Source organism: Podarcis liolepis (assembly GCF_965112155.1).
Source record: "Podarcis liolepis genome assembly, chromosome: 7".
NCBI classification, from domain to species: domain Eukaryota; kingdom Metazoa; phylum Chordata; class Lepidosauria; order Squamata; family Lacertidae; genus Podarcis; species Podarcis liolepis.
In genome coordinates, this window is record NC_139561.1 from 444,857 (window position 1) to 452,408 (window position 7,552).

Here is a 7,552-nt window from a genome sequence, read left to right on the forward strand (position 1 = left end):
TCTAGGAGGCTTCACTTTCACTGCTGCTGGTGCTAGGGCTCTGGTTGCTGACTGAGCCCTTGCACCTCCCACCTCCATAGGTTCGGCTCCTCCTCCTGGCGGAGGCGTGGATTGCGCCCGCGCTGCTTCCCTGGGAAAGAAGGAGGGGCCCCCGGCTGGTTCGCGCCCTCCACGCCCTTCGTCCCTGTTCCACGGACGTCCTTCCAGCCTCACCCCCACTGCCAGTGCCCTCTGAACGACCTCCTGGGTGGTTCGGGGTCTCTCCCCCCTGGCGATCTCATCTTTAATCGAGTTATGCAGCCCCTCCCAAAAGAGGTCTCTTACAGGAGCCGAATCTCTGTCCCATTCCAGGGCACTGACCAAGGCGAAAAAGCGGGCATGGTACTGCCTGACGCTGGCCCTCCCTTGTCTCAGCCCATGCACCTCCTTCCGTGCAAGATCCACGTCAATACTTGATAAAAAACACCCATCCATTGCTTTAATAAAGGCATCTGCATTCTGTAGCGCCGGATCCTTATCTCTCCATAAATTGCGTAGCCATGCTCTCGCATCCCCATGCAGATGGGACATGATGAACCCCACTCTCTCTTGTTCATCTCTAAAGTCTTTATGCAGCAGTTGCAGTGCGCACAGTACGTCGGCTCTAAAGTTGGGATACTGTTGCAGGTTCCCATCGAAGTGAGAGACCAGCCCGCCTGTCCGTCTCGCCAACCCAATGCCCTCCTGCCGGGGTGTCTGCTTTGTCAGCACGTCTAACCTGACCTGGAGATCCCTGCAGGCTGCGGCTGCTTCCTCCTCCCTCTTCCTGGATGCTAGAGCCTCGGCGTTCAGTTGTGCCACCGCGTTTCTGAGTTCCTCTATGTGCTGCTCAGCCGTCATGTCGTCTGCCGTTCGTGAGCTTGCTAGTAGGCACCTGTGTCTCTCCCCTCCTCGAGGCTGTAGATGCCCACAAGTGGAGACGGAGCTTACTGTCAGAGCTGCTTGAAGATCCTAGCTCACAGAGGATCACGCTAGCCAGCGGTCATTAAGTAAAAGTCTTTATTGAATTACAGTTTCCATTCTCACGCTGCTGCGCGCAACTCTACGCCTAGTAGCTAGGTCGGCGAAGCTCCGTCTGAGTCTCCGCCCTGTGTGCACCAACTTAATATCCTAGCCTTGCTCCACCTTTTCCTCCTGACTGTCCTCCTCTGGGTCCCTCTACCCCCCGGGGCTTCTTCCTTCCGGGATTCTTCTGACGCTGACCCAGACCCTCCTGCCTCCTTGCGCCGGGCTTTAGGACCTGGCTCTCTTTCGGGGCTGCTTACTGCGCCGCCTTCCTCTGCATTTGAACTTGGCGCGCGCGCCCAACCTTCCACTTTCCTCTCAACCGTTTCTTCGCTCCCCGATGGAGGTGTGGCCATCCCCGACTCATGTCCTCCCTCCTGTGGAGGTGTGGCCACTCCTGACTCATGTCCTCCCTCCTGTGGTGAGCTACCAGCGCTTCCCCCCTGGCTCCCTTCCTCTTCCCTGCTTCCTGGCGGTGACGCTGGTCCCGATTTCCAGCTGCTCCCCCCTGAGTCCTCTCTGGCTCTGTCTTCCTGGGGTGCCCCCCTAGACTCCCCCCTTGCCCTCGCCACTGGTGCTCCTTTCTGTGAATCCTCTGATTCACTGGAAAGACTAGGAGATCTCGGGTCGTCGTCGTCACTCATCTTTTCTTCTGCCTCCTCCCCTTCGCTCTCTGTTTCCTCCCTTGCCCGTGCTTCTGCTCCTAAACCCCTGACAATAATACATTCTGTTTTTAGAGTAAATGGACAATAAGGGATTTAAACTTAAATTGCAATCGAAAGTACCAAAGAAACACATGAAACAAGGTTACAATTTGCTGATAAATTTATTGTTGGGAATGCTTTGTGCGGGAGATGTGGGGAAGTTCGATGGAAAGTTGGAATAAGCTGTTGAAGGGTTCTCTTTATTTTCTTTCACATTTTTCTTTCTCTTTTTCTTCTTCTGTTCTCTGTCTGTATCTGAAAAAAATGTAATAAAAACTATTTTTTTTTTAAAAAAAGGTTTTTTATAAGATAAGATAAGATGATAATAGAGTAAGGTAAAGTAATGACAGAATATTTTGAACTTTGAAAAGGATTTGCTGTGACAATTATTAATCAAGATACAAGAGATGGGAGGAGGAGGAGGTCATGGAAAGAAGGTAATGGAAATTGGAGAATTTGAAAAGGATGATTCTATCTTTTCTTTTCCCCCCTTCTTATATTTTTTTCTTTCTTTTTTGTAATTTTGTCTTTTTTGTGTGTATTTCCTAAAAAAAATCTTTTGTTTCAATAAATATCATTATAAAAAAAGAACAACAAAGGCCAATCTCTCTCTTGTGCATACTACAAGGACTGCTCTCCTTGGTTTATTCACACGTCTGCCTCACTCTTTCCAGGCACAGGTCTGCACTTTAATGCTACGTGTCCAAATGTTTTTTGTTTGGTTTTTGTGGCCGGAGCTTTCCCCATGTAAACCTGCTACTTAAAGCTGAATTGGAACAAACGTCAGATTGGGTTTTCCATGGATTTACATTTGCTCTGATTGAACTTGTAAGAGCAGGTTTTCAGGGTGAAAGCTCTGGAGGAAAAAAAGAGGTGAAATGAAATTTAAAAGCATTAGGATATAGAGCTTTAAATTGTAGACCCTGCCTGGAGAGAGCAGAGGAAAGGTAACTATGGCTAAACTTCATGAGCCCTACATGTGTCTACTGCTTTTTGAAAACAATGCTGCTGCACTTTTTTGGTATTTGCCACCCTCTTATTTTGGTGGATGTAGACCTGTGGGCAATACCAGTCCAGCAGTCTGCATTGTGAGAGAGACTTCTCCTTAAGTCTGAGACTTAAAATAATAATAATATTAACAACAACAACAACAACAACTGTTTTTACAAAAACTTTTCTAGTTGTATGACCCTCTCTTCCTCAGCTGATCTGCATGAATCAATTGAGGTAATGGTAAAGTCCAGTCAAAGGTGAATGTGGGGTGTGGCGCTCATCTCGCTTCATTCTGAGGGAGACAGTGTTTGTCCACAGACAGCTTTCTGAGTCATGTGGCCAGCAGGACTAAACTGCTTCTGGCACAACGGGACACCATGACGAGTGCCAGAGCATGGAAATGCTGTTTGGAAATATGGAAATGCTGTTTACCTTCCCCAACACAGCAGTACCTACTGTATTGGCCCAAATATAAGCCACACCTTTAAAATTGGAGGGGAAGGGGAAGAAAAAAGAAAGAAAGAAAATACCTGAATATAAGCCACTCCATTCCTCACTGCTCCTGGCTGCATCAGTAGCAGTGTGGTGTAGGGTCTGGGAGACTAGGGATCACATCCTGATTCAACCAAGAAGCTGACTCGGTTGACACTGGACCTGTCACTGTTTCTCAGTCTAACCTCACAGGGTGGGAGTGGGGAGTGGGGAGAACCACGTACTTCACTTTGAGCTTATTGGAGGGAAGATGGAATATCGATGTAATAAATGATATTCTTTTTTTAAAAAAAATATTTTGCAACACAAACACACAACACTAAAAAGAAAAGAAAAAAGAAAAGAATACTCAAAAAGAAAACACAAAGACAAATATGAAACAAATAATGAACATGTAACTCATGCTCGGGTTCATGGGGTCACAGAGAGTCGAACACAACTAAGATGACTAAACAACAACAAACCATATTTCAGTTCTTCTTTTCTTCTATTGACTTCCTTCATCCTCAGCGTGGTTCTGCTTTCATATTTAGTAAACTGTTTCCTTCTCACTTTGTCCCCCCTTTCTTTCTTTTCTTTCTATTTTATGATTTTACACCATAATTTGTTTTGCCAAAGTTAATCAAAAGTCCAGGTATTAATTTGAGGGCACTGCTTTTTAAGGTCATCTCTGTATTTTTCCCATTCTTTTTGAATTTTTTGTTTAGACTGACCCCTAATTGCGCCTGTCATTCTAGCCAACTCAATGTAATCAAAAATTTTTCTTGCCATTCTTTTTTTGTTGATGCTGTCTCATTTTATTTTATTTTTGCAATTAGGGTTCTTGCTGCCACTGTTGTGTAAAGTAATATTTTCTTGTTTTTCCTAGCGATATCTGAATCTAGTATACCCACTAAAAAAGCTGTTTTTTAAACATAAGTTTGTTTAAATATTTTCTTTAGCTCTTCATATACCATATCCCAGAAGCCCTTAATTTTAACACAGGTCCACCACATATGTAGTAGCATCCCCTCTACTTGGTTGCACCTCCAACACATTTTTTTATTTTGTTTTATACATTTTGAATATTTTGCTTGGTGTTAAATACCATCTGTAAAATGTGGGAGTCATAGCCATGGTAAAGGCTTGTAATATTGCAGGGTGCCCCCTGACCTCGGCTGACCAGCACTCTGAGCTTTACAATGTATTGGAATGCATGACCTCATATGGAGTTATGTCCCCCCCCTCTGGGCAGTGTAACCCTATATCATTTGTGGGTGGGTTAAAGCCTTGACCGGATGTAGGTAACGTGAGACATTGGAATGCAGCCATGCGGCTGGAGAGGAACAAAGGGTAATAAGAATAAACGGACTGGAGGAAGAGGAGAAGTCTGATTCAGCTGCCCTCCGTCTATGGAAAGATTGCTAGCCTCTGTGTCCTTATTTTATGCTTAAAAAGCACCATTTGTAACGGCTGGCTCCGACAAGTGGTGCCCCGTGTGAGGCAAACTTAAAAGTGTGAGGCAAACTTAAAAGTGTGAGGCTACTTAAAGAAAAAAGAAGCAACTTGACGCAAACAGTCTGAGGCAGACTAAGAGGATTTTAAAAGAAACCGTGAGAGGTTTTTCTATCCAAGCAGTGGATATCATCGGCTCACTACGTCCGGCAAGGATTGCAAGCGCTAATCATCTTAAAAAGATCCCGGTGAGTCGATCCCTTTTATATTGATTTTTGAAAAATGGGCAGCTCTTTGACTACTCCACAACAGAAATTTTTAAAAGACTTAAAATTTCTCCTCTCCTCCAACAAATTGGAAGTTCCAGAGGGTGATTTGATACAGCTCATTCTGGCTATTGATGAACATTCTCCCTGGGACTTGGGTGTAATTGCAAATGGAACTTGGGAATTGAAACATTGGGACAAGATTGGTGAACATTTTCATGAGCTCCCCAGCATCAGTGCTCGAATTTTAAATGCATGGTGCAAGGTTCGATATGCTATGGGCTCTTTATCACCAAAAAATATCTCCCTGGCTGCATTGCCAACAGAACCGCCAGCTTCCTTAATCCAGCCTGCTGTGTTAGAGTCTGCTGTGTTAGCCTCTGTTCCAATACTTGCCCTGCCAGCGGCTCTAGAACCCAAACCTCCAGATTACAGTTCCTCACCAGAGGACCCAATCCTGCAAAAATACCATGGTCTGGCTGGAAATAGTTCAAATCTTTCAGAGGCAGACCCAGCTACCCCTTTTCAACGTGCAGTCCTTGCCTGTTCCTTAATTCAGGATACTATGGCATTCCCTGTTATTGTGCCCCCTGCTGGTGCTCCAGCAGGAACTCAACCTTTTGAGCACCAACCTTTTGACTTTAAAATCTTGAAAGAGCTCCAATTGTCAGTCAGGACAAATGGACTTCAAGCCCCATTCACACAAGCTCTTTTGGAAGCCACATTAGCCCAGCTGTTGGTGCCAGATGACATCAAGCTTTTGGCACGTACAGTTTTACCCCCATCAGCTGGTGTATTATTTGCTCATGAATGGGAAATCACCTGTCGTGGTTATGCTCCTGCTTTACTGCAACAAGCAAGAGGGAATAATCCTAATCTTACCCTCGCAGATGTGATGGATGCTATGATGGGGCGTGGGCCCTTTGCTCAGGCTTCAGTACAAGCCACACTGCTGCAGATTTTATTGAGGGATACTGCTCTTGCTGCTCAACAAGCAATGAGAAAAATCCCGGAACCCACCAGTATCCAGTCGAGGTGGGGTTCAATCAGACAAGAACCTAGAGAATCATATTCTTCCTTTATGGACAGGCTGATTACAGCAGTGAGTAGACAAATTGAAAATCCTGAAGCCAAACAAATAATTATCAAACAATTGGCCTTGGAAAATGCCAAAGAGGATTGTAAAGTTGCATTGAGACCGAAAATACACAATCCTACCACAGATACAGCAGCCATGCTTCGCATATTTCAGTCTGTTGGAACAGCCACCCACAAGGCCCATCTGTTGGCAGCAGCGCTCAATGAAAACCAGCCTGTAGCCACCGATACAACGTTTCCAGCGTGGCAAACCAGGATCACCGATACCTCAGTGTGGGTAGAACGGTGGCCTCCACCAAAAGGAAAATCCGCAGCAATTGCACCATCCTGTTTCTGAACAGCTTATTTCTGAACAATTGACTTTCGGCCACATTGAACCATCTTCATCCCACTGGCTCCAGCAGACAGGGAACAGTTTGCTTTTACATTGCCAGTATATCACAATTCACAGCCCAACCAGCGATATCAGTGGATTGTCCTGCCTCAAGGCATGCGGAACTCCCCTACACTTTGTCAACATTTTGTGAGTGAAGCATTGAAACCTTTCCGCATGCGCCACCTAGAGGTGCTGCACACAAGCTGCATCTGGCAGTGTTTGCTACACCATTGTTGCCAACAGGAATTTTATATGCTCAGGCGGGACAAGAAGAAGACTATCTGCATTATAGAATGGTTACATTTACCGCACATCCCATCGAAGAACATTTATTCAGTAATTGAATCCACATCAGACATTGTTATCAAAGGACGTTCACAAGCGATAACTTTAAGCGGTTATGATGTTACCTCAATTTATTTACCTTTCTCACAGACTGAACAGCAGCATTTATTGATAACAAATGCTGCCGTGCAAATTGCTTTAGATGATTTTATAGGTGTCATCATTTTTAACCCTCCAAAGGATGACCGTTTGACATTTCTGAGACAGGTCACCTATGTTTGGCTACCCCCTTGTCTCTCACACCTCTCCCCTCTGCACTAACCCTCTTCACGGATGGAACGAAAAGTAGGGGGGTGGTGACATGGGAGGAGGGAGGAAAATGGAAATGGTTATTTACCCCTTCAGTCTTCTGCCCTGCGAGCAGAGCTAGCAGCAGTGATTCTTGCCTTTCAATCCTTTCCTACTCAACCTTTCAATCTTATTGTGGATACTCAGTATGTATATCACATTTTTGCTATGTTACCAATATCTTATATAACTCCTTCCTTGGATTCTGACTTGTTTTCCTTGTTTCTTGGCCTGCAGGCCTTACTTCAGCATAGAGAGTTCCCTTATTATGTTGCACATCTTCGCTCCCACACATCGCACCCAGGGTATTTAGCAGAGGGTAATGCAAGAGCAGATGCAGCATTGAAGAACATTTCTGCCTTTTCTCTCTTTTCTGATCCTATACTATAGCATGTCATTCAGCACACTATCCGCTGTTTCTCAGTCATGGGTAAACCTGCGCGTATCAAAACTGATAATGGTCCAGCATATATTTCTAAAACATTTTCAGAATTTTGTATGTTGTGGAATGT

The 7,552-nt window shown here is 45.0% G+C and overlaps 1 long non-coding RNA gene across 1 annotated transcript; it reads right to left on the reverse strand.

The window, feature by feature from the left end:
* Positions 1–4,928: 4,928 nt before the first annotated feature.
* LOC310711992 lies at positions 4,929–7,278 on the reverse strand. Its single transcript, XR_014528705.1, has 3 exons — positions 6,316–7,278; positions 5,620–5,991; positions 4,929–5,544 (listed from the first exon to the last, which is right to left on the reverse strand). It is a non-coding gene; the product is annotated as an uncharacterized lncRNA (long non-coding RNA).
* Positions 7,279–7,552: the final 274 nt, after the last annotated feature.